We start from the raw sequence: 25,652 nt of genomic DNA, 5'->3' as shown, positions 1-25,652 counted from the left end.
AGGGTGAATCAGAAGAAGCAGAAGAAGGAGAAGGAGAAGGTGAAGTCTGGAGGGTGAATCAGAAGAAGGAGAATAAGGAGAAGGAGAAGGTGAAGTCTGGAGGGTGAATCAGAAGAAGCAGAAGAAGGAGAAGGAGAAGGTGAAGTCTGGAGGGTGAATCAGAAGAAGTAGAAGAAGGAGAAGGAGAAGGTGAAGTCTGGAGGGTGAAGCAGAAGAAGTAGAAGAAGGAGAAGGAGAAGGTGAAGTCAGGAGGGTGAATCAGAAGAAGTAGAAGAAGGAGAAGGAGAAGGTGAAGTCTGGAGGGTGAATCAGAAGAAGGAGAATAAGGAGAAGGAGAAGGTGAAGTCTGGAGGGTGAATCAGAAGAAGCAGAAGAAGGAGAAGGAGAAGGTGAAGTCTGGAGGGTGAATCAGAAGAAGTAGAAGAAGGAGAAGGAGAAGGTGAAGTCTGGAGGGTGAAGCAGAAGAAGTAGAAGAAGGAGAAGGAGAAGGTGAAGTCAGGAGGGTGAATCAGAAGAAGTAGAAGAAGGAGAAGGAGAACGTGAAGTCAGGAGGGTGAATCAGAAGAAGCAGAAGAAGGAGAAGGAGAAGGTGAAGTCTGGAGGGTGAATCAGAAGAATCAGAAGAAGGAGAAGGTGAAGGTGAAGTCTGGAGGGTGAATCAGAAGAAGCAGAAGAAAGAGAAGGAGAAGGTGAAGTCTGGAGGGTGAAGCAGAAGATGCAGAAGAAGGAGAAGGAGAAGGTGAAGACTGGAGGGTGAATCAGAAGAAGTAGAAGAAGGAGAAGGAGAAGGTGAAGTCTGGAGGGTGAATCAGAAGAAGTAGAAGAAGGAGAAGGAGAAGATGAAGTCTGGAGGGTGAATCAGAAGAAGTAGAGGAAGGAGAAGGAGAAGGTGAGGTCTGGAGGGTGAATCAGAAGAAGCAGAAGAAGGAGAAGGAGAACGTGAAGTCTGGAGGGTGAATCAGAAGAAGCAGAAGAAGGAGAAGGAGAAGGTGAAGTCTGGAGGGTGAATCAGAAGAAGCAGAAGAAGGAGATGGAGAAGGTGAAGTCAGGAGGGTGAATCGGAAGAAGCAGAAGAAGGAGAAGGAGAAGGTGAAGTTAGGGGGGGGGAATCAGAAGAAGCAGAAGAAGGAGAAAGAGAAGGTGAAGTCAGGGGGGTGAAGCAGAAGAAGTAGAAGAAGGAGAAGGAGAAGGTGAAGTCAGGAGGGTGAAGCAGAAGAAGCAGAAGAAGGAGAAGGAGAAGGTGAAGTCTGGAGGGCGCAGCAGAAGAAGCAGAAGAAGGAGAAGGAGAAGGTGAAGTCTGGAGGGTGAAGCAGAAGAAGCAGACGAAGGAGAAGGAGAAGGTGAAGTCTGGAGGGTGAATCAGAAGAAGTAGAAGAAGGAGAAGGAGAAGGTGAAGTCAGGAGGGTGAAGCTGAAGAAGCAGAAGAAGGAGAAGGAGAAGGTGAAGTCTGGAGGGTGAAGCAGAAGAAGCAGAAGAAGGAGAAGTAGAAGGTGAAGTCTGGAGGGCGAAGCAGAAGAAGCAGAAGAAGGAGAAGGAGAAGGTGAAGTCTGGAGGGTGAATCAGAAGAAGTAGAAGAAGGAGAAGGAGAAGGTGAGGTCTGGAGGGTGAATCAGAAGAAGCAGAAGAAGGAGAAGGAGAAGGTGAAGTCTGGAGGGTGAATCAGAAGAAGCAGAAGAAGGAGAAGGAGAAGGTGAAGTCTGGAGGGTGAATCAGAAGAAGCAGAAGAAGGAGATGGAGAAGGTGAAGTCAGGAGGGTGAATCAGAAGAAGCAGAAGAAGGAAAGGAGAAGGTGAAGTTAGGAGGGTGAATCAGAAGAAGCAGAAGAAGGAGAAGGAGAAGGTGAAGTCAGGGGGGTGAAGCAGAAGAAGTAGAAGAAGGAAAAGGAGAAGGTGAAGTGTGTAGGGTGAATCAGAAGAAGCAGAAGAAGGAGAAGGAGAAGGTGAAGTCTGGAGGGTGAATCAGAAGAAGCAGAAGAAGGAGAAGGAGAAGATGAGGTCTGGAGGGTGAATCAGAAGAAGTAGAAGAAGAAGAAGGAGAAGGTGAAGTCTGGAGGGTGAATCAGAAGAAGCAGAAGAAGGAGAAGGAGAAGGTGAAGTCTGGAGGGTGAATCAGAAGAAGCAGAAGAAGGAGAAGGAGAAGGTGAAGCCTGGAGGGTGAATCAGAAGAAGCAGAATAAGGAGAAGGAGAAGGTGAAGTCTGGAGGGTGAATCACAAGAAGCAGAAGAAGGAGAAGGAGAAGGTGAAGTCTGGAGGGTGAATCAGAAGAAGTAGAAGAAGGAGAAGGAGAAGGTGAAGTCTGGAGGGTGAAGCAGAAGAAGTAGAAGAAGGAGAAGGAGAAGGTGAAGTCAGGAGGGTGAATCAGAAGAAGTAGAAGAAGGAGAAGGAGAAGGTGAAGTCAGGAGGGTGAATCAGAAGAAGCAGAAGAAGGAGAAGGAGAAGGTGAAGTCTGGAGGGTGAATCAGAAGAATCAGAAGAAGGAGAAGGTGGAGGTGAAGTCTGGAGGGTGAATCAGAAGAAGTAGAAGAAGGAGAAGGAGAAGGTGAGGTCTGGAGCGTGAATCAGAAGAAGCAGAAGAAGGAGAAGGAGAACGTGAAGTCTGGAGGGTGAATCAGAAGAAGCAGAAGAAGGAGAAGGAGAAGGTGAAGTCTGGAGGGTGAATCAGAAGAAGCAGAAGTAGGAGATGGAGAAGGTGAAGTCAGGAGGGTGAATCGGAAGAAGCAGAAGAAGGAGAAGGAGAAGGTGAAGTTAGGAGGGTGAATCAGAAGAAGCAGAAGAAGGAGAAGGAGATGGTGAGGTCAGGGGGGTGAAGCAGAAGAAGTAGAAGAAGGAGATGGAGAAGGTGATGTCAGGAGGGTGAAGCAGAAGAAGCAGAAGAAGGAGAAGGAGAAGGTGAAGTCTGGAGGGCGCAGCAGAAGAAGCAGAAGAAGGAGAAGGAGAAGGTAAAGTCTGGAGGGTGAAGCAGAAGAAGCAGACGAAGGAGAAGGAGAAGGTGAAGTCTGGAGGGTGAATCAGAAGAAGTAGAAGGAGAAGGAGAAGGTGAAGTCAGGAGGGTGAAGCAGAAGAAGCAGAAGAAGGAGAAGGAGAAGGTGAAGTCTGGAGGGTGAAGCAGAAGAAGCAGAAGAAGGAGAAGTAGAAGGTGAAGTCTGGAGGGTGAATCAGAAGAAGCAGAAGAAGGAGAAGGAGAAGGTGAAGTCAGGAGGGTGAATCAGAAGAAGTAGAAGAAGGAGAAGGAGAAGGTGAAGTCTGGAGGGTGAATCAGAAGAAGTAGAAGAAGGAGAAGGAGAAGGTGAAGTCTGGAGGGTGAATCAGAAGAAGCAGAAGAAGGAGAAGGAGAAGGTGAAGTCAGGAGGGTGAATCAGAAGAAGCAGAAGAAGGAGAAGGAGAAGGTGAAGTCTGGAGGGTGAAGCAGAAGAAGGAGAAGGAGAAGCTGAAGACTGGAGGGTGAATCAGAAGAAGTAGAAGAAGGAGAAGGAGAAGGTGAAGTCTGGAGGGTGAATCAGAAGAAGTAGAAGTAGGAGAAGGAGAAGGCAAAATCTGGAGGGTGAATCAGAAGAAGTAGAAGAAGGAGAAGGAGAAGGTGAATTCAGGAGGGTGAATCAGAAGAAGCAGAAGAAGGAGAAGGAGAAGGTGAAGTCTGGAGGGTGAATCAGAAGAAGCAGAAGAAGGAGAAGGAGAAGGTGAAGACTGGAGGGTGAATCAGAAGAAGTAGAAGAAGGAGAAGGAGAAGGTGAAGTCTGGAGGGTGAATCAGAAGAAGTAGAAGAAGGAGAAGGAGAAGGCGAAGTCTGGAGGGTGAATCAGAAGAAGCAGAAGAAGGAGAAGGAGAAGATGAAGTCTGGAGGGTGAATCAGAAGAAGTAGAAGAAGGAGAAGGAGAAGGTGAGGTCTGGAGGGTGAATCAGAAGAAGCAGAAGAAGGAGAAGGAGAAGGTGAAGTCTGGAGGGTGAATCAGAAGAAGCAGAAGAAGGAGAAGGAGAAGGTGAAGTCTGGAGGGTGAATCAGAAGAAGCAGAAGAAGGAGATGGAGAAGGTGAAGTCAGGAGGGTGAATCAGAAGAAGCAGAAGAAGGAAAGGAGAAGGTGAAGTTAGGAGGGTGAATCAGAAGAAGCAGAAGAAGGAGAAGGAGAAGGTGAAGTCAGGGGGGTGAAGCAGAAGAAGTAGAAGAAGGAAAAGGAGAAGGTGAAGTGTGTAGGGTGAATCAGAAGAAGCAGAAGAAGGAGAAGGAGAAGGTGAAGTCTGGAGGGTGAATCAGAAGAAGCAGAAGAAGGAGAAGGAGAAGATGAGGTCTGGAGGGTGAATCAGAAGAAGTAGAAGAAGAAGAAGGAGAAGGTGAAGTCTGGAGGGTGAATCAGAAGAAGCAGAAGAAGGAGAAGGAGAAGGTGAAGTCTGGAGGGTGAATCAGAAGAAGCAGAAGAAGGAGAAGGAGAAGGTGAAGCCTGGAGGGTGAATCAGAAGAAGCAGAATAAGGAGAAGGAGAAGGTGAAGTCTGGAGGGTGAATCACAAGAAGCAGAAGAAGGAGAAGGAGAAGGTGAAGTCTGGAGGGTGAATCAGAAGAAGTAGAAGAAGGAGAAGGAGAAGGTGAAGTCTGGATGGTGAAGCAGAAGAAGTAGAAGAAGGAGAAGGAGAAGGTGAAGTCAGGAGGGTGAATCAGAAGAAGTAGAAGAAGGAGAAGGAGAAGGTGAAGTCAGGAGGGTGAATCAGAAGAAGCAGAAGAAGGAGAAGGAGAAGGTGAAGTCTGGAGGGTGAATCAGAAGAATCAGAAGAAGGAGAAGGTGGAGGTGAAGTCTGGAGGGTGAATCAGAAGACGTAGAAGAAGGAGAAGGAGAAGGTGAGGTCTGGAGCGTGAATCAGAAGAAGCAGAAGAAGGAGAAGGAGAACGTGAAGTCTGGAGGGTGAATCAGAAGAAGCAGAAGAAGGAGAAGGAGAAGGTGAAGTCTGGAGGGTGAATCAGAAGAAGCAGAAGTAGGAGATGGAGAAGGTGAAGTCAGGAGGGTGAATCGGAAGAAGCAGAAGAAGGAGAAGGAGAAGGTGAAGTTAGGAGGGTGAATCAGAAGAAGCAGAAGAAGGAGAAGGAGATGGTGAGGTCAGGGGGGTGAAGCAGAAGAAGTAGAAGAAGGAGATGGAGAAGGTGATGTCAGGAGGGTGAAGCAGAAGAAGCAGAAGAAGGAGAAGGAGAAGGTGAAGTCTGGAGGGCGCAGCAGAAGAAGCAGAAGAAGGAGAAGGAGAAGGTAAAGTCTGGAGGGTGAAGCAGAAGAAGCAGACGAAGGAGAAGGAGAAGGTGAAGTCTGGAGGGTGAATCAGAAGAAGTAGAAGGAGAAGGAGAAGGTGAAGTCAGGAGGGTGAAGCAGAAGAAGCAGAAGAAGGAGAAGGAGAAGGTGAAGTCTGGAGGGTGAAGCAGAAGAAGCAGAAGAAGGAGAAGTAGAAGGTGAAGTCTGGAGGGTGAATCAGAAGAAGCAGAAGAAGGAGAAGGAGAAGGTGAAGTCAGGAGGGTGAATCAGAAGAAGTAGAAGAAGGAGAAGGAGAAGGTGAAGTCTGGAGGGTGAATCAGAAGAAGTAGAAGAAGGAGAAGGAGAAGGTGAAGTCTGGAGGGTGAATCAGAAGAAGCAGAAGAAGGAGAAGGAGAAGGTGAAGTCAGGAGGGTGAATCAGAAGAAGCAGAAGAAGGAGAAGGAGAAGGTGAAGTCTGGAGGGTGAAGCAGAAGAAGGAGAAGGAGAAGCTGAAGACTGGAGGGTGAATCAGAAGAAGTAGAAGAAGGAGAAGGAGAAGGTGAAGTCTGGAGGGTGAATCAGAAGAAGTAGAAGTAGGAGAAGGAGAAGGCAAAATCTGGAGGGTGAATCAGAAGAAGTAGAAGAAGGAGAAGGAGAAGGTGAATTCAGGAGGGTGAATCAGAAGAAGCAGAAGAAGGAGAAGGAGAAGGTGAAGTCTGGAGGGTGAATCAGAAGAAGCAGAAGAAGGAGAAGGAGAAGGTGAAGACTGGAGGGTGAATCAGAAGAAGTAGAAGAAGGAGAAGGAGTGGTGAAGTCTGGAGGGTGAATCAGAAGAAGTAGAAGAAGGAGAAGGAGAAGGCGAAGTCTGGAGGGTGAATCAGAAGAAGCAGAAGAAGGAGAAGGAGAAGATGAAGTCTGGAGGGTGAATCAGAAGAAGTAGAAGAAGGAGAAGGAGAAGGTGAGGTCTGGAGGGTGAATCAGAAGAAGCAGAAGAAGGAGAAGGAGAAGGTGAAGTCTGGAGGGTGAATCAGAAGAAGCAGAAGAAGGAGAAGGAGAAGGTGAAGTCTGGAGGGTGAATCAGAAGAAGTAGAAGAAGGAGAAGGAGAAGGTGAAGTCTGGAGGGTGAATCAGAAGAAGTAGAAGAAGGAGAAGGAGAACGTGAAGTCTGGAGGGTGAATCAGAAGAAGCAGAAGAAGGAGAAGGAGAAGGTGAAGTCTGGAGGGTGAATCAGAAGAAGCAGAAGAAGGAGAAGGAGAAGATGATGTCTGGAGGGTGAATCAGAAGAAGTAGAAGAAGGAGAAGGAGAAGGTGAAGTCGGGAGGGTGAATCAGAAGAAGCAGAAGAAGGAGAAGGAGAAGGTGAAGTCTGAAGGGTGAATCAGAAGAAGCAGAAGAAGGAGAAGGAGAAGGTGAAGTTAGGAGGGTGAATCAGAAGAAGCAGAAGAAGGAGAGGGAGAAGGTGAAGTCAGGGGGGTGAAGTAGAAGAAGTAGAAGAAGGAGAAGGAGAAGGTGATGTCAGGAGGGTGAAGCAGAAGAAGCAGAAGAAGGAGAAGGAGAAGGTGAAGTCTGAAGGGTGAATCAGAAGAAGCAGAAGAAGGAGAAGGAGAAGGTTTGTCTGGAGGGTGAATCAGAAGAAGCAGAAGAAGGAGAAGGAGAAGGTGAAGTCCGGAGGGTGAATCAGAAGAAGTAGAAGAAGGAGAAGGAGAAGGTGAAGTCTGGAGGGTGAAGCAGAAGAAGTAGAAGAAGGAGAAGGAGAAGGTGAAGTCAGGAGGGTGAATCAGAAGAAGTAGAAGAAGGAGAGGAGAAGGTGAAGTCAGGAGGGTGAATCAGAAGAAGCAGAAGAAAGAGAATGAGAAGGTGAAGTCTGGAGGGTGAAGCTGAAGATGCAGAAGAAGGAGAAGGAGAAGGTGAAGACTGGAGGGTGAATCAGAAGAAGTAGAAGAAGGAGAAGGAGAAGGTGAAGTCTGGAGGGTGAATCAGAAGAAGTAGAAGAAGGAGAAGGAGAAGGTGAAGTCTGGAGGGTGAATCAGAAGAAGCAGAAGAAGGAGAAGGAGAAGGTGAAGTCTGGAGGGTGAATCAGAAGAAGCAGAAGAAGGAGAAGGAGAAGATGAAGTCTGGAGGGTGAATCAGAAGAAGTAGAAGAAGGAGAAGGAGAAGGTGAGGTCTGGAGGATGAATCAGAAGAAGCAGAAGAAGGAGAAGGAGAAGGTGAAGTCTGGAGGGTGAATCAGAAGAAGCAGAAGAAGGAGAAGGAGAAGGTGAAGTCTGGAGGGTGAATCAGAAGAAGCAGAAGAAGGAGATGGAGAAGGTGAAGTCAGGAGTGTGAATCAGAAGAAGCAGAAGAAGGAGAAGGAGAAGGTGAAGTTAGGAAGGTGTATCAGAAGAAGCAGAAGAAGGAGAAGGTGAAGTCAGGGGGGGTAAAGCAGAAGAAGTTGAAGAAGGAGAAGGAGAAGGTGAAGTCTGGAGGGTGAATCAGAAGAAGTAGAAGAAAGAGAAGGAGAAGGTGAAGTCTGGAGGGTGAATCAGAAGAAGCAGAAGAAGGAGAAGGAGAAGGTGAAGTCTGGAGGGTGAATCAGAAGAAGCAGAAGAAGGAGAAGGAGAAGGTGAAGTCTGGAGGGTGAATCAGAAGAAGGAGAATAAGGAGAAGGAGAAGGTGAAGTCTGGAGGGTGAATCAGAAGAAGCAGAAGAAGGAGAAGGAGAAGGTGAAGTCTGGAGGGTGAATCAGAAGAAGTAGAAGAAGGAGAAGGAGAAGGTGAAGTCTGGAGGGTGAAGCAGAAGAAGTAGAAGAAGGAGAAGGAGAAGGTGAAGTCAGGAGGGTGAATCAGAAGAAGTAGAAGAAGGAGAAGGAGAAGGTGAAGTCTGGAGGGTGAATCAGAAGAAGGAGAATAAGGAGAAGGAGAAGGTGAAGTCTGGAGGGTGAATCAGAAGAAGCAGAAGAAGGAGAAGGAGAAGGTGAAGTCTGGAGGGTGAATCAGAAGAAGTAGAAGAAGGAGAAGGAGAAGGTGAAGTCTGGAGGGTGAAGCAGAAGAAGTAGAAGAAGGAGAAGGTGAAGGTGAAGTCAGGAGGGTGAATCAGAAGAAGTAGAAGAAGGAGAAGGAGAACGTGAAGTCAGGAGGGTGAATCAGAAGAAGCAGAAGAAGGAGAAGGAGAAGGTGAAGTCTGGAGGGTGAATCAGAAGAATCAGAAGAAGGAGAAGGTGAAGGTGAAGTCTGGAGGGTGAATCAGAAGAAGCAGAAGAAAGAGGAGGAGAAGGTGAAGTCTGGAGGGTGAAGCAGAAGATGCAGAAGAAGGAGAAGGAGAAGGTGAAGTCTGGAGGGTGAATCAGAAGAAGTAGAAGAAGGAGAAGGAGAAGATGAAGTCTGGAGGGTGAATCAGAAGAAGTAGAGGAAGGAGAAGGAGAAGGTGAGGTCTGGAGGGTGAATCAGAAGAAGCAGAAGAAGGAGAAGGAGAACGTGAAGTCTGGAGGGTGAATCAGAAGAAGCAGAAGAAGGAGAAGGAGAAGGTGAAGTCTGGAGGGTGAATCAGAAGAAGCAGAAGAAGGAGATGGAGAAGGTGAAGTCAGGAGGGTGAATCGGAAGAAGCAGAAGAAGGAGAAGGAGAAGGTGAAGTTAGGGGGGGGAATCAGAAGAAGCAGAAGAAGGAGAAAGAGAAGGTGAAGTCAGGGGGGTGAAGCAGAAGAAGTAGAAGAAGGAGAAGGAGAAGGTGAAGTCAGGAGGGTGAAGCAGAAGAAGCAGAAGAAGGAGAAGGAGAAGGTGAAGTCTGGAGGGCGCAGCAGAAGAAGCAGAAGAAGGAGAAGGAGAAGGTGAAGTCTGGAGGGTGAAGCAGAAGAAGCAGACGAAGGAGAAGGAGAAGGTGAAGTCTGGAGGGTGAATCAGAAGAAGTAGAAGAAGGAGAAGGAGAAGGTGAAGTCAGGAGGGTGAAGCAGAAGAAGCAGAAGAAGGAGAAGGAGAAGGTGAAGTCTGGAGGGTGAAGCAGAAGAAGCAGAAGAAGGAGAAGTAGAAGGTGAAGTCTGGAGGGCGAAGCAGAAGAAGCAGAAGAAGGAGAAGGAGAAGGTGAAGTCTGGAGGGTGAATCAGAAGAAGTAGAAGAAGGAGAAGGAGAAGGTGAGGTCTGGAGGGTGAATCAGAAGAAGCAGAAGAAGGAGAAGGAGAAGGTGAAGTCTGGAGGGTGAATCAGAAGAAGCAGAAGAAGGAGAAGGAGAAGGTGAAGTCTGGAGGGTGAATCAGAAGAAGCAGAAGAAGGAGATGGAGAAGGTGAAGTCAGGAGGGTGAATCAGAAGAAGCAGAAGAAGGAAAGGAGAAGGTGAAGTTAGGAGGGTGAATCAGAAGAAGCAGAAGAAGGAGAAGGAGAAGGTGAAGTCAGGGGGGTGAAGCAGAAGAAGTAGAAGAAGGAAAAGGAGAAGGTGAAGTGTGTAGGGTGAATCAGAAGAAGCAGAAGAAGGAGAAGGAGAAGGTGAAGTCTGGAGGGTGAATCAGAAGAAGCAGAAGAAGGAGAAGGAGAAGATGAGGTCTGGAGGGTGAATCAGAAGAAGTAGAAGAAGAAGAAGGAGAAGGTGAAGTCTGGAGGGTGAATCAGAAGAAGCAGAAGAAGGAGAAGGAGAAGGTGAAGTCTGGAGGGTGAATCAGAAGAAGCAGAAGAAGGAGAAGGAGAAGGTGAAGCCTGGAGGGTGAATCAGAAGAAGCAGAATAAGGAGAAGGAGAAGGTGAAGTCTGGAGGGTGAATCACAAGAAGCAGAAGAAGGAGAAGGAGAAGGTGAAGTCTGGAGGGTGAATCAGAAGAAGTAGAAGAAGGAGAAGGAGAAGGTGAAGTCTGGAGGGTGAAGCAGAAGAAGTAGAAGAAGGAGAAGGAGAAGGTGAAGTCAGGAGGGTGAATCAGAAGAAGTAGAAGAAGGAGAAGGAGAAGGTGAAGTCAGGAGGGTGAATCAGAAGAAGCAGAAGAAGGAGAAGGAGAAGGTGAAGTCTGGAGGGTGAATCAGAAGAATCAGAAGAAGGAGAAGGTGGAGGTGAAGTCTGGAGGGTGAATCAGAAGAAGTAGAAGAAGGAGAAGGAGAAGGTGAGGTCTGGAGCGTGAATCAGAAGAAGCAGAAGAAGGAGAAGGAGAACGTGAAGTCTGGAGGGTGAATCAGAAGAAGCAGAAGAAGGAGAAGGAGAAGGTGAAGTCTGGAGGGTGAATCAGAAGAAGCAGAAGTAGGAGATGGAGAAGGTGAAGTCAGGAGGGTGAATCGGAAGAAGCAGAAGAAGGAGAAGGAGAAGGTGAAGTTAGGAGGGTGAATCAGAAGAAGCAGAAGAAGGAGAAGGAGATGGTGAGGTCAGGGGGGTGAAGCAGAAGAAGTAGAAGAAGGAGATGGAGAAGGTGATGTCAGGAGGGTGAAGCAGAAGAAGCAGAAGAAGGAGAAGGAGAAGGTGAAGTCTGGAGGGCGCAGCAGAAGAAGCAGAAGAAGGAGAAGGAGAAGGTAAAGTCTGGAGGGTGAAGCAGAAGAAGCAGACGAAGGAGAAGGAGAAGGTGAAGTCTGGAGGGTGAATCAGAAGAAGTAGAAGGAGAAGGAGAAGGTGAAGTCAGGAGGGTGAAGCAGAAGAAGCAGAAGAAGGAGAAGGAGAAGGTGAAGTCTGGAGGGTGAAGCAGAAGAAGCAGAAGAAGGAGAAGTAGAAGGTGAAGTCTGGAGGGTGAATCAGAAGAAGCAGAAGAAGGAGAAGGAGAAGGTGAAGTCAGGAGGGTGAATCAGAAGAAGTAGAAGAAGGAGAAGGAGAAGGTGAAGTCTGGAGGGTGAATCAGAAGAAGTAGAAGAAGGAGAAGGAGAAGGTGAAGTCTGGAGGGTGAATCAGAAGAAGCAGAAGAAGGAGAAGGAGAAGGTGAAGTCAGGAGGGTGAATCAGAAGAAGCAGAAGAAGGAGAAGGAGAAGGTGAAGTCTGGAGGGTGAAGCAGAAGAAGGAGAAGGAGAAGCTGAAGACTGGAGGGTGAATCAGAAGAAGTAGAAGAAGGAGAAGGAGAAGGTGAAGTCTGGAGGGTGAATCAGAAGAAGTAGAAGTAGGAGAAGGAGAAGGCAAAATCTGGAGGGTGAATCAGAAGAAGTAGAAGAAGGAGAAGGAGAAGGTGAATTCAGGAGGGTGAATCAGAAGAAGCAGAAGAAGGAGAAGGAGAAGGTGAAGTCTGGAGGGTGAATCAGAAGAAGCAGAAGAAGGAGAAGGAGAAGGTGAAGACTGGAGGGTGAATCAGAAGAAGTAGAAGAAGGAGAAGGAGAAGGTGAAGTCTGGAGGGTGAATCAGAAGAAGTAGAAGAAGGAGAAGGAGAAGGCGAAGTCTGGAGGGTGAATCAGAAGAAGCAGAAGAAGGAGAAGGAGAAGATGAAGTCTGGAGGGTGAATCAGAAGAAGTAGAAGAAGGAGAAGGAGAAGGTGAGGTCTGGAGGGTGAATCAGAAGAAGCAGAAGAAGGAGAAGGAGAAGGTGAAGTCTGGAGGGTGAATCAGAAGAAGCAGAAGAAGGAGAAGGAGAAGGTGAAGTCTGGAGGGTGAATCAGAAGAAGTAGAAGAAGGAGAAGGAGAAGGTGAAGTCTGGAGGGTGAATCAGAAGAAGTAGAAGAAGGAGAAGGAGAACGTGAAGTCTGGAGGGTGAATCAGAAGAAGCAGAAGAAGGAGAAGGAGAAGGTGAAGTCTGGAGGGTGAATCAGAAGAAGCAGAAGAAGGAGAAGGAGAAGATGATGTCTGGAGGGTGAATCAGAAGAAGTAGAAGAAGGAGAAGGAGAAGGTGAAGTCGGGAGGGTGAATCAGAAGAAGCAGAAGAAGGAGAAGGAGAAGGTGAAGTCTGAAGGATGAATCAGAAGAAGCAGAAGAAGGAGAAGGAGGTGAAGTCTGGAGGGTGAATCAGAAGAAGCAGAAGAAGGAGAAGGAGAAGGTGAAGTCTGGAGGGTGAATCAGAAGAAGCAGAAGAAGGAGATGGAGAAGGTGAAGTCAGGAGGGTGAATCAGAAGAAGCAGAAGGAGAAGGAGAAGATGAAGTCTGGAGGGTGAATCAGAAGAAGCAGAAGAAGGAGAAGGAGAAGGTGAGGTCTGGAGGGTGAATCAGAAGAAGCAGAAGAAGGAGAAGGAGAAGGTGAAGTCTGGAGGGTGAATCAGAAGAAGCAGAAGAAGGAGAAGGAGAAGGTGAAGTGTGGAGGGTGAATCAGAAGAAGCAGAAGAAGGAGATGGAGAAGGTGAAGTCAGGAGGGTGAATCAGAAGAAGCAGAAGAAGGAGAAGGAGAAGGTGAAGTTAGGAGGGTGAATCAGAAGAAGCAGAAGAAGGAGAAGGAGAAGGTGAAGTCAGGGGGGTGAAGCAGAAGAAGGAGAAGAAGGAGAAGGAGAAGGTGAAGTCAGGAGGGTGAAGCAGAAGAAGCAGAAGACGGAGAAGGGGAAGGTGATGTCTGGAGGGCGCAGCAGAAGAAGCAGAAGAAGGAGAAGGAGAAGGTGAAGTCAGGAGGGTGAAGCAGAAGAAGCAGACGAAGGAGAAGGAGAAGGTGAAGTCTGGAGGGTGAATCAGAAGAAGTAGAAGAAGGAGAAGGAGAAGGTGAAGTCAGGAGGGTGAAGCAGAAGAAGCAGAAGAAGGAGAAGGAGAAGGTGAAGTCCGGAGGGTGAAGCAGAAGAAGTAGAAGAAGGAGAAGGAGAAGGTGTAGTCTGGAGGGTGAATCGGAAGAAGTAGACGAAGGAGAAGGAGAAGGTGAAGTCTGGAGGGTGAATCAGAAGAAGCAGAAGAAGGAGAAGGAGAAGGTGAAGACTGGAGGGTGAATCAGAAGAAGTAGAAGAAGGAGAAGGAGAAGGTGAAGTCTGGAGGGTGAATCAGAAGAAGCAGAAGGAGGAGAAGGAGAAGGTGAAGTCTGGAGGGTGAATCAGAAGAAGCAGAAGAAGGAGAAGGAGAAGGTGAAGTGTGGAGGGTGAATCAGAAGAAGCAGAAGAAGGAGATGGAGAAGGTGAAGTCAGGAGGGTGAATCAGAAGAAGCAGAAGAAGGAGAAGGAGAAGGTGAAGTTAGGAGGGTGAATCAGAAGAAGCAGAAGAAGGAGAAGGAGAAGGTGAAGTCAGGGGGGTGAAGCAGAAGAAGGAGAAGAAGGAGAAGGAGAAGGTGAAGTCAGGAGGGTGAAGCAGAAGAAGCAGAAGACGGAGAAGGGGAAGGTGATGTCTGGAGGGCGCAGCAGAAGAAGCAGAAGAAGGAGAAGGAGAAGGTGAAGTCAGGAGGGTGAAGCAGAAGAAGCAGACGAAGGAGAAGGAGAAGGTGAAGTCTGGAGGGTGAATCAGAAGAAGTAGAAGAAGGAGAAGGAGAAGGTGAAGTCAGGAGGGTGAAGCAGAAGAAGCAGAAGAAGGAGAAGGAGAAGGTGAAGTCCGGAGGGTGAAGCAGAAGAAGTAGAAGAAGGAGAAGGAGAAGGTGTAGTCTGGAGGGTGAATCGGAAGAAGTAGACGAAGGAGAAGGAGAAGGTGAAGTCTGGAGGGTGAATCAGAAGAAGCAGAAGAAGGAGAAGGAGAAGGTGAAGACTGGAGGGTGAATCAGAAGAAGTAGAAGAAGGAGAAGGAGAAGGTGAAGTCTGGAGGGTGAATCAGAAGAAGCAGAAGGAGGAGAAGGAGAAGGTGAAGTCTGGAGGGTGAATCAGAAGAAGTAGAAGAAGGAGAAGGAGAAGGTGAGGTCTGGAGGGTGAATCAGAAGAAGCAGAAGAAGGAGAAGGAGAAGGTGAAGTCTGGAGGGTGAATCAGAAGAAGCAGAAGAAGGAGAAGGAGAAGGTGAAGTCTGGAGGGTGAATCAGAAGAAGCAGAAGAAGGAGATGGAGAAGGTGAAGTCAGGAGGGTGAATCAGAAGAAGCAGAAGAAGGAGAAGGAGAAGGTGAAGTCAGGGGGGTGAAGCAGAAGAAGTAGAAGAAGGAGAAGGAGAAGGTGAAGTCAGGAGGGTGAAGCAGAAGAAGCAGAAGACGGAGAAGGGGAAGGTGATGTCTCGAGGGCGCAGCAGAAGAAGCAGAAGAAGGAGAAGGAGAAGGTGAAGTCTGGAGGGTGAAGCAGAAGAAGCAGACGAAGGAGAAGGAGAAGGTGAAGTCTGGAGGGTGAATCAGAAGAAGTAGAAGAAGGAGAAGGAGAAGGTGAAGTCAGGAGGGTGAAGCAGAAGAAGCAGAAGAAGGAGAAGGAGAAGGTGAAGTCCGGAGGGTGAAGCAGAAGAAGCAGAAGAAGGAGAAGGAGAAGGTGAAGTCTGGAGGGTGAAGCAGAAGAAGCAGAAGAAGGAGAAGCAGAAGGTGAAGTCTGGAGGTTGAATCAGAAGAAGTAGAAGAAGGAGAAGGCGAAGGTGAAGTCAGGAGGGTGAAGCAGAAGAAGGAGAAGGAGAAGGTGAAGACAGGAGGGTGAATCAGAAGAAGCAGAAGAAGGAGAAGGAGAAGGTGAAGTCTGGAGGGTGAATCAGAAGAAGTAGAAGAAGGAGAAGGAGAAGGTGAAGTCTGGAGGGTGAATCAGAAGAAGTAGAAGAAGGAGAAGGAGAAGGTGTAGTCTGGAGGGTGAATCGGAAGAAGTAGACGAAGGAGAAGGAGAAGGTGAAGTCTGGAGGGTGAATCAGAAGAAGCAGAAGAAGGAGAAGGAGAAGGTGAAGTCTGGAGGGTGAATCAGAAGAAGTAGAAGAAGGAGAAGGAGAAGGTGAAGTCTGGAGGGTTAATCAGAAGAAGTAGAAGAAGGAGAAGGAGAAGGTGAAGTCTGGAGGGTGAATCAGAAGAAGCAGACGAAGGAGAAGGAGAAGGTGAAGTCTGGAGGGTGAATCAGAAGAAGCAGAAGAAGGAGAAGGAGAAGATGAAGTCTGGAGGGTGAATCAGAAGAAGTAGAAGAATGAGAAGGAGAAGGTGAAGTCTGGAGGGTGAATCAGAAGAAGCAGAAGAAGGAGAAGGAGAAGGAGAAGTTGAAGTCTGGAGGGTGAATCAGAAGAAGCAGAATAAGGAGAAGGAGAAGGTGAAGTGTGGAGGGTGAATCAGAAGAAGCAGAAGAAGGAGAAGGAGAAGGTGAAGTCTGGAGGGTGAATCAGAAGAAGTAGAAGAAGGAGAAGGAGAAGGTGAAGACTGGAGGGTGAAGCAGAAGAAGCAGAAGAAATAGAAGAAGGAGAAGGAGAAGGTAAAGTCAGGAGGGTGAATCAGAAGAAGTAGAAGAAGGAGAAGGAGAAGGTGAAGTCTGGAGGGTGAATCAGAAGAATCAGAAGAAGGAGAAGGAGAAGGTGAAGACTGGAGGGTGAATCAGAAGAAGCAGAAGAAAGAGAAGGAGAAGGTGAAGTCTGGAGGGTGAAGCAGAAGAAGCAGAAGAAGGAGAAGGAGAAGGTGAAGATTGGAGGGTGAATCAGAAGAAGTAGATGAAGGAGAAGGAGAAGGTGAAGTCTGGAGGGTGAATCAGAAGAAGGAGAAGGAGAAGGTGAAGTCTGGAGGGTGAATCAGAAGAAGCAGAAGAAGGAGAAGGAGAAGGTGAAGTCTGGAGGGTGAATCAGAAGAAGCAGAAGAAGGAGAAGTAGAAGATGAAGTCTGGAGGGTGAATCAGAAGAAGTAGAAGAAGGAGAAGGAGAAGGTGAGGTCTGGAGGGTGAATCAGAAGAAGCAGAAGAAGGAGAAGGGAAGGTGAAGACTGGAGGGTGAATCAGAAGAAGCAGAAGAAGGAGAAGGAGAAGGTGAAGTCTGGAGGGTGAATCAGAAGAAGCAGAAGAAGGAGAAGGAGAAGGTGAAGTCAGGAGGGTGAATCAGAAGAAGCAGAAGAAGGAGAAGGAGAAGGTGAAGTGAGGAGGGTAAAGCAGAAGAAGCAGAAGAAGGAGAAGGAGAAGGTGAAGTCTGGAGGGCGCAGCAGAAGAAGCAGAAGAAGGAGAAGGAGAAGGTGAAGTCTGGAGGGTGAAGCAGAAGAAGCCGAAGAAGGAGAAGGAGAAGGTGAAGTCTGGAGGGTGAATCAGAAGAAGTAGAAGAAGGAGAAGGAGAAGGTGAAGTCAGGAGGGTGAAGCAGAAGAAGCAGAAGAAGGAGAAGGAGAAGGTGAAGTCTGGAGGGTGAAGCAGAAGAAGCAGAAGAAGGAGAAGGAGAAGGTGAAGTCTGGAGGGCGAAGCAGAAGAAGCAGAAGAAGGAGAAGGAGAAGGTGAAGTCTGGAGGGTGAAGCAGAAGAAGCAGAAGAAGGAGAAGGAGAAGGTGAAGTCTGGAGGGTGAATCAGAAGAAGTAGAAGAAGGAGAAGGATTAGGTGAAGTCAGGAGGGTGAAGCAGAAGAAGGAGAAGGAGAAGGTGAAGTCTGGAGGGCGAAGAAGAAGAAGCAGAAGAAGGAGAAGGAGAAGGTGAAGTCTGGAGGGTGAAGCAGAAGAAGCAGAAGAAGGAGAAGGAGAAGGTGAAGTCAGGAGGGTGAATCAGAAGAAGTAGAAGAAGGAGAAGGAGAAGGTGAAGTCTGGAGGGTGAATCAGAAGAAGTAGAAGAAGGAGAAGGAGAAGGCGAAGTCTGGAGATTGAATCAGAAGAAGCAGAAGAAGGATAAGGAGAAGGTGAAGTCTGAAGGGTGAATCAGAAGAAGCAGAAGAAGGAGGAGGAGAAGATGAAGTCTGGAGGGTGAATCAGAAGAAGTAGAAGAAGGAGAAGGAGAAGGTGAGGTCTGGAGGGTGAATCAGAAGAAGCAGAAGAAGGAGAAGGAGAAGGTGAAGTCTGAAGGGTGAATCAGAAGAAGCAGAAGAAGGAGAAGGAGAAGGTGAAGTCTGGAGGGTGAATCAGAAGAAGCAGAAGAAGGAGAAGGAGAAGGTGAAGTCTGGAGGGTGAATCAGAAGAATTAGAAGAAGGAGAAGGAGAAGGTGAAGTCTGGAGGGTGAATCAGAAGAAGTAGAAGAAGGAGAAGGAGAAGGTGAAGTCTGGAGGGTGAATCAGAAGAAGCAGAAGAAGGAGAAGGAGAAGGTGAAGTCTGGAGGGTGAGTCAGAAGAAGCAGAAGAAGGAGAAGGAGAAGATGAAGTCTGGAGGGTGAATCAGAAGAAGTAGAAGAAGGAGAAGGAGAAGGTGAAGTCTGGAGGGTGAATCAGAAGAAGCAGAAGAAGGAGAAGGAGAAGGTGAAGTCTGGAGGGTGAATCAGAAGAAGCAGAAGAAGGAGAAGGAGAAGGTGAAGTCTGGAGGGTGAATCAGAAGAAGCAGAATAAGGAGAAGGAGAAGGTGAAGTCTGGAGGGTGAAGCAGAAAAAGCAGAAGAAGGAGAAGGAGAAGGTGAAGTCAGGAGGGTGAATCAGAAGAAGTAGAAGAAGGAGAAGGTAAAGGTGAAGTCTGGAGGGTGAATCAGAAGAAGTAGAAGAAGGAGAAGGAGAAGGTGAAGTCTGGAGGGTGAATCAGAAGAAGCAGAAGAAGGAGAAGGAGAAGGTGAAGTCTGGAGGGAGAAGCAGAAGAAGTAGAAGAAGGAGAAGGAGAATGTGAAGTCTGGAGGGTGAATCAGAAGAAGTAGAAGAAGGAGAAGGAGAAGGTGAAGTCTGGAGGGTGAATCAGAAGAAGTAGAAGAAGGAGAAGGAGAAGGTGAAGTCTGGAGGGTGAATGAGAAGAAGCAGAAGAAGCAGAAGGAGAAGGTGAAGTCTGGAGGGTGAATCAGAAGAAGTAGAAGAAGGAGAAGGAGAAGGTGTAGTCTGGAGGGTGAATCAGAAGAAGTAGACGAAGGAGAAGGAGAAGGTGAAGTCTGGAGGGTGAATCAGAAGAAGCAGAAGAAGGAGAAGGAGAAGGTGAAGTCTGGAGGGTGAATCAGAAGAAGTAGAAGAAGGAGAAGGAGAAGGTGAAGTCTGGAGGGTGAATCAGAAGAAGCAGAAGAAGGAGAAGGAGATGGTGAAGTCTGGAGGGTGAATCAGAAGAAGCAGATGAAGGAGAAGGAGAAGGTGAAGTCTGGAGGGTGAATCAGAAGAAGCAGAAGAAGGAGAAGGAGAAGGTGAAGTCTGGAGTGTGAATCAAAAGAAGCAGAAGAAGTAGAAGGAGAAGGTGAAGTCTGGAGGGTGAATCAGAAAAAGGAGAAGAAGGAGAAGGAGAAGGTGAAGTCTGGAGGATGAATCAGAAGAAGCAGTAGAAGGAGAAGGAGAAGGTGAAGTCAGGAGGGTGAATCAGAAGAAGCAGAAGAAGGAGAAGGAGAAGGTGAAGTCTGGAGGGTGAATCAGAAGAAGCAGAAGAAGGAGAAGGAGAAGGTGAAGACTGGAGGGTGAATCAGAAGAAGTAGAAGAAGGAGAAGGAGAAGGTGAAGTCTGGAGGGTGAATCAGAAGAAGTAGAAGAAGGAGAAGGAGAAGGCGATGTCTGGAGGGTGAATCAGAAGAAGCAGAAGAAGGAGAAGGAGAAGGTGAAGTGTGGAGGGTGAATCAGAAGAAGCAGAAGAAGGAGAAGGAGAAGATGAAGCCTGGAGGGTGAATCAGAAGAAGTAGAAGAAGGAGAAGGAGAAGGTGAGGTCTGGAGGGTGAATCAGAAGAAGCAGAAGAAGGAGAAGGAGAAGGTGAAGTCTGAAGGGTGAACCAGAAGAAGCAGAAGAAGGAGAAGGAGAAGCTGAAGTCTGGAGGGTGTATCAGAAGAAGCAGAAGAAGGAGAAGGAGAAGGTGAAGTCTGGAGGGTGAATCAGAAGAAGCAGAAGAAGGAGAAGGAGAAGGTGAAGTCTGGAGGGTGAATCAGAAGACGTGGAAGATGGAGAAGGAGAAGGTGTAGTCTGGAGGGTGAATCAGAAGAAGTAGAAGAAGGAGAAGGAGAAGGTGAAGTCTGGAGGGTGAATCAGAAGAAGGAGTAGAAGGAGAAGGAGAAGGTGATGTCTGGAGGGTGAATCAGAAGAAGCAGAAGAAGGAGAAGGAGAAGATGAAGTCTGGAGGGTGAATCAGAAGAAGTAGAAGAAGGAGAAGGAGAAGGTGAAGTCTGGAGGGTGAATCAGAAGAAGCAGAAGAAAGAGAAGGAGAAGGTGAAGTCTGGAGGGTGAATCAGAAGAAGCAGAAGAAGGAGAAGGAGAAGGTGAAGTCTGGAGGGTGAATCAGAAGAAGCAGAATAAGGAGAAGGAGAAGGTGAAGTCTGGAGGGTGAATCAGAAGAAGCAGAAGAAGGAGAAGGGGAAGGTGAAGTCTGGAGGGTGAATCAGACGAAGTAGAAGAAGGAGAAGGAGAAGGTGAAGTCTGGAGGGTGAAGCAGAAGAAGTAGAAGAAAGAGAAGGAGAAGGTGAAGTAAGGAGGGTGAATCAGAAGAAGTAGAAGAAGGAGAAGGAGAAGGTGAAGTCTGAAGGGTGAATCAGAAGAATCAGAAGAAGGAGAAGGAGAAGGTGAAGTCTGGAGGGTGTATCAGAAGAAGCAGAAGAAAGAGAAGGAGAAGGTGAAGTCTGGAGGGTGAAGCAGAAGAAGCAGAAGAAGGAGAAGGAGAGGGTGAAGACTGGAGGGTGAATCAGACGAAGTAGAAGAAGGAGAAGGAGAAGGTGAAGTCTGGAGGGTGAATCAGAACAAGTAGAAGAAGGAGAAGGAGAAGGTGAAGTCTGGAGGGTGAATCAGAAGAAGCAGAAGAAGGAGAAGGAGAAGGTGAAGTCTGGAGGGTGAATCAGAAGAAGCAGAAGAAGGAGAAGGAGAAGATGAAGTCTGGAGGGTGAATCAGAAGAAGTAGAAGAAGGAGAAGGAGAAGGTGAAGTCTGGAGGGTGAAGCAGAAGAAGCAGAAGAAGGAGAAGGAGAAGGTGAGGTGTGGAGGGTGAATCAGAAGAAGTAGAAGAAGGAGAAGGAGAAGGTGAAGTCTGGAGGGTGAATCAGAAGAAGCAGAAGAAGGAGAAGGAGAAGATGAAGTCTGGAGGGTGAATCAGAAGAAGCAGAAGAAGGAGAAGGAGAAGATGAAGTCTGGAGGGTGAATCGAAGAAGCAGAAGAAGGAGAAGGAGAAGGTGAAGTCTGGAGGGTGAATCAGAAGAAGCAGAAGAAGGAGAAGGAGAAGGTGAAGTCTGGAGGGTGAATCAGAAGAAATAGAAGAAGGAGAAGGAGAAGGTGAAGTCTGGAGGGTGAATCAGAAGAAGTAGAAGAAGGAGAAGGAGAAGGTGAAGTCTGGAGGGTGAATCAGAAGAAGCAGAAGAAGGAGAAGGAGAAGGTGAAGTCTGGAGGGTGAATCAGAAGAAGCAGAAGAAGGAGAAGGAGAAGGTGAAGGCCGGAGGGTGAATCGGAAGAAGTAGAAGAAGGAGAAGGAGAAGGTGTAGTCTGGAGGGTGAATCGGAAGAAGTAGACGAAGGAGAAGGAGAAGGTGAAGTCTGGAGGGTGAATCAGAATAAGCAGAAGAAGGAGAAGGAGAAGGTGAAGACTGGAGGGTGAATCAGAAGAAGTAGAAGAAGGAGAAGGAGAAGGTGAAGTCTGGAGGGTGAATCAGAAGAAGCAGAAGAAGGAGAAGGAGAAGGTGAAGTCTGGAGGGTGAATCAGAAGAAGCAGAAGTAGGAGAAGGAGAAGGTGAAGTCTGGAGGGTGAATCAGAAGAAGCAGAAGAAGTAGAAGGAGAAGGTGAAGTCTGGAGGGTGAATCAGAAGAAGTAGAAGAAGGAGAAGGAGAAGGTGAAGTCTGGAGGGTGAATCAGAAGAAGCAGAAGAAGGAGAAGGAGAAGATGAAGTCTGGAGGGTGAATCAGAAGAAGTAGAAGAAGGAGAAGGAGAAGGTGAGGTCTGGAGGGTGAATCAGAAGAAGCAGAAGAAGGAGAAGGAGAAGGTGAAGTCTGAAGTGTGAATCAGAAGAAGCAGAAGAAGGAGAAGGAGAAGGTGAAGTCTGGAGGGTGAATCGAAGAAGCAGAAGAAGGAGAAGGAGAAGGTGAAGTCTGGAGGGTGAATCAGAAGAAGTAGAAGAAGGAGAAGGAGAAGGTGAGGTCTGGAGGGTGAATCAGAAGAAGGAGAAGAAGGAGAAGGAGAAGGTGAAGTCTGGAGGGTGAATCAGAAGAAGCAGAAGAAGGAGAAGGAGAAGATGAAGTCTGGAGGGCGAATCAGAAGAAGCAGAAGAAGGAGAAGGAGAAGATGAAGTCTGGAGGGGGAATAGAAGAAGTAGAAGAAGGAGAAGAAGAAGGTGAGGTCTGGAGGGTGAATCAGAAGAAGCAGAAGAAGGAGAAGGAGAAGGTGAAGTCTGAAGGGTGAATCAGAAGAAGCAGAAAAAGGAGTAGGAGAAGGTGAAGTCTGGAGGGTGAATCGAAGAAGCAGAAGAAGGAGAAGGAGAAGGTGAAGTCTGGAGGGTGAATCAGAAGAAGCAGAAGAAGGAGAAGGAGAAGGTGAAGTCTGGAGGGTGAATCAGAAGAAGTCGAAGAAGGAGAAGGAGAAGGTGAAGTCTGGAGGGTGAATCAGAAGAAGCAGAAGAAGGAGAAGGAGAAGGTGAAGTCTGGAGGGTGAATCAGAAGAAGCAGAAGAAGGAGAAGGAGAAGGTGAAGTCTGGAGGGTGAATCAGAAGAAGCAGAAGAAGGAGAAGGAGAAGATGAAGTCTGGAGGGTGAATCAGAAGAAGTAGAAGAATGAGAAGGAGAAGGTGAAGTCTGGAGGGTGAATCAGAAGAAGCAGAAGAAGGAGAAGGAGAAGGTGAAGTCTGGAGGGTGAATCAGAAGAAGCAGAAGAAGGAGAAGGAGAAGGAGAAGTTGAAGTCTGGAGGGTGAATCAGAAGAAGCAGAATAAGGAGAAGGAGAAGGTGAAGTCTGGAGGGTGAATCAGAAGAAGCAGAAGAAGGAGAAGGAGAAGGTGAAGTCTGGAGGGTGAATCAGAAGAAGTAGAAGAAGGAGAAGGAGAAGGTGAAGACTGGAGGGTGAAGCAGAAGAAGCAGAAGAAGCAGAAGAAGGAGAAGGAGAAGGTAAAGTCAGGAGGGTGAATCAGAAGAAGCAGAAGAAGGAGAAGGAGAAGGTGAAGTCTGAAGGGTGAATCAGAAGAAGCAGAAGAAGGAGAAGGTAAAGGTGAAGTCTGGAGGGTGAATCAGAAGAAGTAGAAGAAGGAGAAGGAGAAGGTGAAGTCTGGAGGGAGAATCAGAAGAAGCAGAAGAAGGAGAAGGAGAAGGTGAAGTCTGGAGGGAGAAGCAGAAGAAGTAGAAGAAGGAGAAGGAAAATGTGAAGTCTGGAGGGTGAATCAGAAGAAATAGAAGAAGGAGAAGGAGAAGGTGAAGTCTGGAGGGTGAATGAGAAGAAGCAGAAGAAGCAGAAGGAGAAGGTGAAGTCTGGAGGGTGAATCAGAAGAAGTAGAAGAAGGAGAAGGAGAAGGTGTAGTCTGGAGGGTGAATCAGAAGGAGTAGACGAAGGAGAAGGAGAAGGTGAAGGCTGGAGGGTGAATCAGAAGAAGCAGAAGAAGGAGAAGGAGAAGGTGAAGTCTGGAGGGTGAATCAGAAGAAGTAGAAGAAGGAGAAGGAGAAGGTGAAGTCTGGAGGGTGAATCAGAAGAAGCAGCAGAAGGAGAAGGAGATGGTGAAGTCTGGAGGGATTATCAGAAGAAGCAGAAGAAGGAGAAGGAGAAGGTGAAGTCTGGAGGGTGAATCAGAAGAAGCAGAAGAAGGAGAAGGAGAAGGTGAAGTCTGGAGGGTGAATCAAAAGAAGCAGAAGAAGTAGAAGGAGAAGGTGAAGTCTGGAGGGTGAATCAGAAAAAGGAGAAGAAGGAGAAGGAGAAGGTGAAGTCTGGAGGGTGAATCAGAAGAAGCAGACGAAGGAGAAGGAGAAGGTGAAGTCAGGAGGGTGTATCAGAAGAAGCAGAAGAAGGAGAAGGAGAAGGTGAAGTCTGGAGGGTGAATCAGAAGAAGCAGAAGAAGGAGAAGGAGAAGGTGAAGACTGGAGGGTGAATCAGAAGAAGTAGAAGAAGGAGAAGGAGAAGGTGAAGTCTGGAGGGTGAATCAGAAGAAGTAGAAGAAGGAGAAGGAGAAGGCGAAGGCTGGAGGGTGAATCAGAAGAAGTAGAAGAATGAGAAGGAGAAGGTGAAGTCTGGAGGGTGAATCAGAAGAAGCAGAAGAAGGAGAAGGAGAAGGTGAAGTCTGGAGGGTGAATCAGAAGAAGCAGAAGAAGGAGAAGGAGAAGGAGAAGTTGAAGTCTGGAGGGTGAATCAGAAGAAGCAGAATAAGGAGAAGGAGAAGGTGAAGTCTGGAGGGTGAATCAGAAGAAGCAGAAGAAGGAGAAGGAGAAGGTGAAGTCTGGAGGGTGAATCAGAAGAAGTAGAAGAAGGAGAAGGAGAAGGTGAAGTCTGGAGGGTGAATCAGAAGAAGTAGAAGAAGGAGAAGGAGAAGGTGAAGTCTGGAGGGTGAATCAGAAGAAGCAGACGAAGGAGAAGGAGAAGGTGAAGTCTGGAGGGTGAATCAGAAGAAGCAGAAGAAGGAGAAGGAGAAGATGAAGTCTGGAGGGTGAATCAGAAGAAGTAGAAGAATGAGAAGGAGAAGGTGAAGTCTGGAGGGTGAATCAGAAGAAGCAGAAGAAGGAGAAGGAGAAGGTGAAGTCTGGAGGGTGAATCAGAAGAAGCAGAAGAAGGAGAAGCAGAAGGAGAAGTTGAAGTCTGGAGGGTGAATCAGAAGAAGCAGAATAAGGAGAAGGAGAAGGTGAAGTCTGGAGGGTGAATCAGAAGAAGCAGAAGAAGGAGAAGGAGAAGGTGAAGTCTGGAGGGTGAATCAGAAGAAGTAGAAGAAGGAGAAGGAGAAGGTGAAGACTGGAGGGTGAAGCAGAAGAAGCAGAAGAAGTAGAAGAAGGAGAAGGAGAAGGTAAAGTCAGGAGGGTGAATCAGAAGAAGTAGAAGAAGGAGAAGGAGAAGGTGAAGTCTGGAGGGTGAATCAGAAGAATCAGAAGAAGGAGAAGGAGAAGGTGAAGACTGGAGGGTGAATCAGAAGAAGCAGAAGAAAGAGAAGGAGAAGGTGATGTCTGGAGGGTGAAGCAGAAGAAGCAGAATAAGGAGAAGGAGAAGGTGAAGTCTGGAGGGTGAATCAGAAGAAGCAGAAGAAGGAGAAGGAGAAGGTGAAGTCTGGAGGGTGAATCAGAAGAAGTAGAAGAAGGAGAAGGAGAAGGTGAAGACTGGAGGGTGAAGCAGAAGAAGCTGAAGAAGTAGAAGAAGGAGAAGGAGAAGGTAGAGTCAGGAGGGTGAATCAGAAGAAGCAGAAGAAGGAGAAGGAGAAGGTGAAGTCTGGAGGGTGAATCAGAAGAAGCAGAAGAAGGAGAAGGAGAAGGTGAAGTCTGGAGGGTGAATCAGAAGAAGTAGAAGAAGGAGAAGGAGAAGGTGAAGTCTGGAGGGTGAATCAGAAGAAGTAGAAGAAGGAGAAGGAGAAGGTGAAGTCTGGAGGGTGAATCAGAAGAAGCAGACGAAGGAGAAGGAGAAGGTGAAGTCTGGAGGGTGAATCAGAAGAAGCAGAAGAAGGAGAAGGAGAAGATGAAGTCTGGAGGGTGAATCAGAAGAAGTAGAAGAATGAGAAGGAGAAGGTGAAGTCTGGAGGGTGAATCAGAAGAAGCAGAAGAAGGAGAAGGAGAAGGTGAAGTCTGGAGGGTGAATCAGAAGAAGCAGAAGAAGGAGAAGCAGAAGGAGAAGTTGAAGTCTGGAGGGTGAATCAGAAGAAGCAGAATAAGGAGAAGGAGAAGGTGAAGTCTGGAGGGTGAATCAGAAGAAGCAGAAGAAGGAGAAGGAGAAGGTGAAGTCTGGAGGGTGAATCAGAAGAAGTAGAAGAAGGAGAAGGAGAAGGTGAAGACTGGAGGGTGAAGCAGAAGAAGCAGAAGAAGTAGAAGAAGGAGAAGGAGAAGGTAAAGTCAGGAGGGTGAATCAGAAGAAGTAGAAGAAGGAGAAGGAGAAGGTGAAGTCTGGAGGGTGAATCAGAAGAATCAGAAGAAGGAGAAGGAGAAGGTGAAGACTGGAGGGTGAATCAGAAGAAGCAGAAGAAAGAGAAGGAGAAGGTGATGTCTGGAGGGTGAAGCAGAAGAAGCAGAATAAGGAGAAGGAGAAGGTGAAGTCTGGAGGGTGAATCAGAAGAAGCAGAAGAAGGAGAAGGAGAAGGTGAAGTCTGGAGGGTGAATCAGAAGAAGTAGAAGAAGGAGAAGGAGAAGGTGAAGACTGGAGGGTGAAGCAGAAGAAGCTGAAGAAGTAGAAGAAGGAGAAGGAGAAGGTAGAGTCAGGAGGGTGAATCAGAAGAAGCAGAAGAAGGAGAAGGAGAAGGTGAAGTCTGAAGGGTGTATCAGAAGAAGCAGAAGAAGGAGAAGGTAAAGGTGAAGTCTGGAGGGTGAATCAGAAGAAGTAGAAGAAGGAGAAGGAGAAGGTGAAGTCTGGAGGGTGAATCAGAAGAAGCAGAAGAAGGAGAAGGAGAAGGTGAAGTCTGGAGGGAGAAGCAGAAGAAGTAGAAGAAGGAGAAGGAGAATGTGAAGTCTGGGGGGTGAATCGAAGAAGCAGAAGAAGGAGAAGGAGAAGGTGAAGTCTGGAGGGTGAATCAGAAGAAGTAGAAGAAGGAGAAGGAGAAGGTGAGGTCTGGAGGGTGAATCAGAAGAAGGAGAAGAAGGAGAAGGAGAAGGTGAAGTCTGGAGGGTGAATCAGAAGAAGTAGAAGAAGGAGAAGGAGAAGGTGAGGTCTGGAGG

This window comes from Somniosus microcephalus, chromosome 19 (assembly GCF_052327205.1).
Source record: "Somniosus microcephalus isolate GS21.2 chromosome 19, FLI_Smic_1.0, whole genome shotgun sequence".
NCBI classification, from domain to species: Eukaryota; Metazoa; Chordata; class Chondrichthyes; order Squaliformes; family Somniosidae; genus Somniosus; species Somniosus microcephalus.
The sequence above is the reverse complement of the archived record's forward strand: the minus strand, read 5'-3'. Positions refer to the sequence as shown.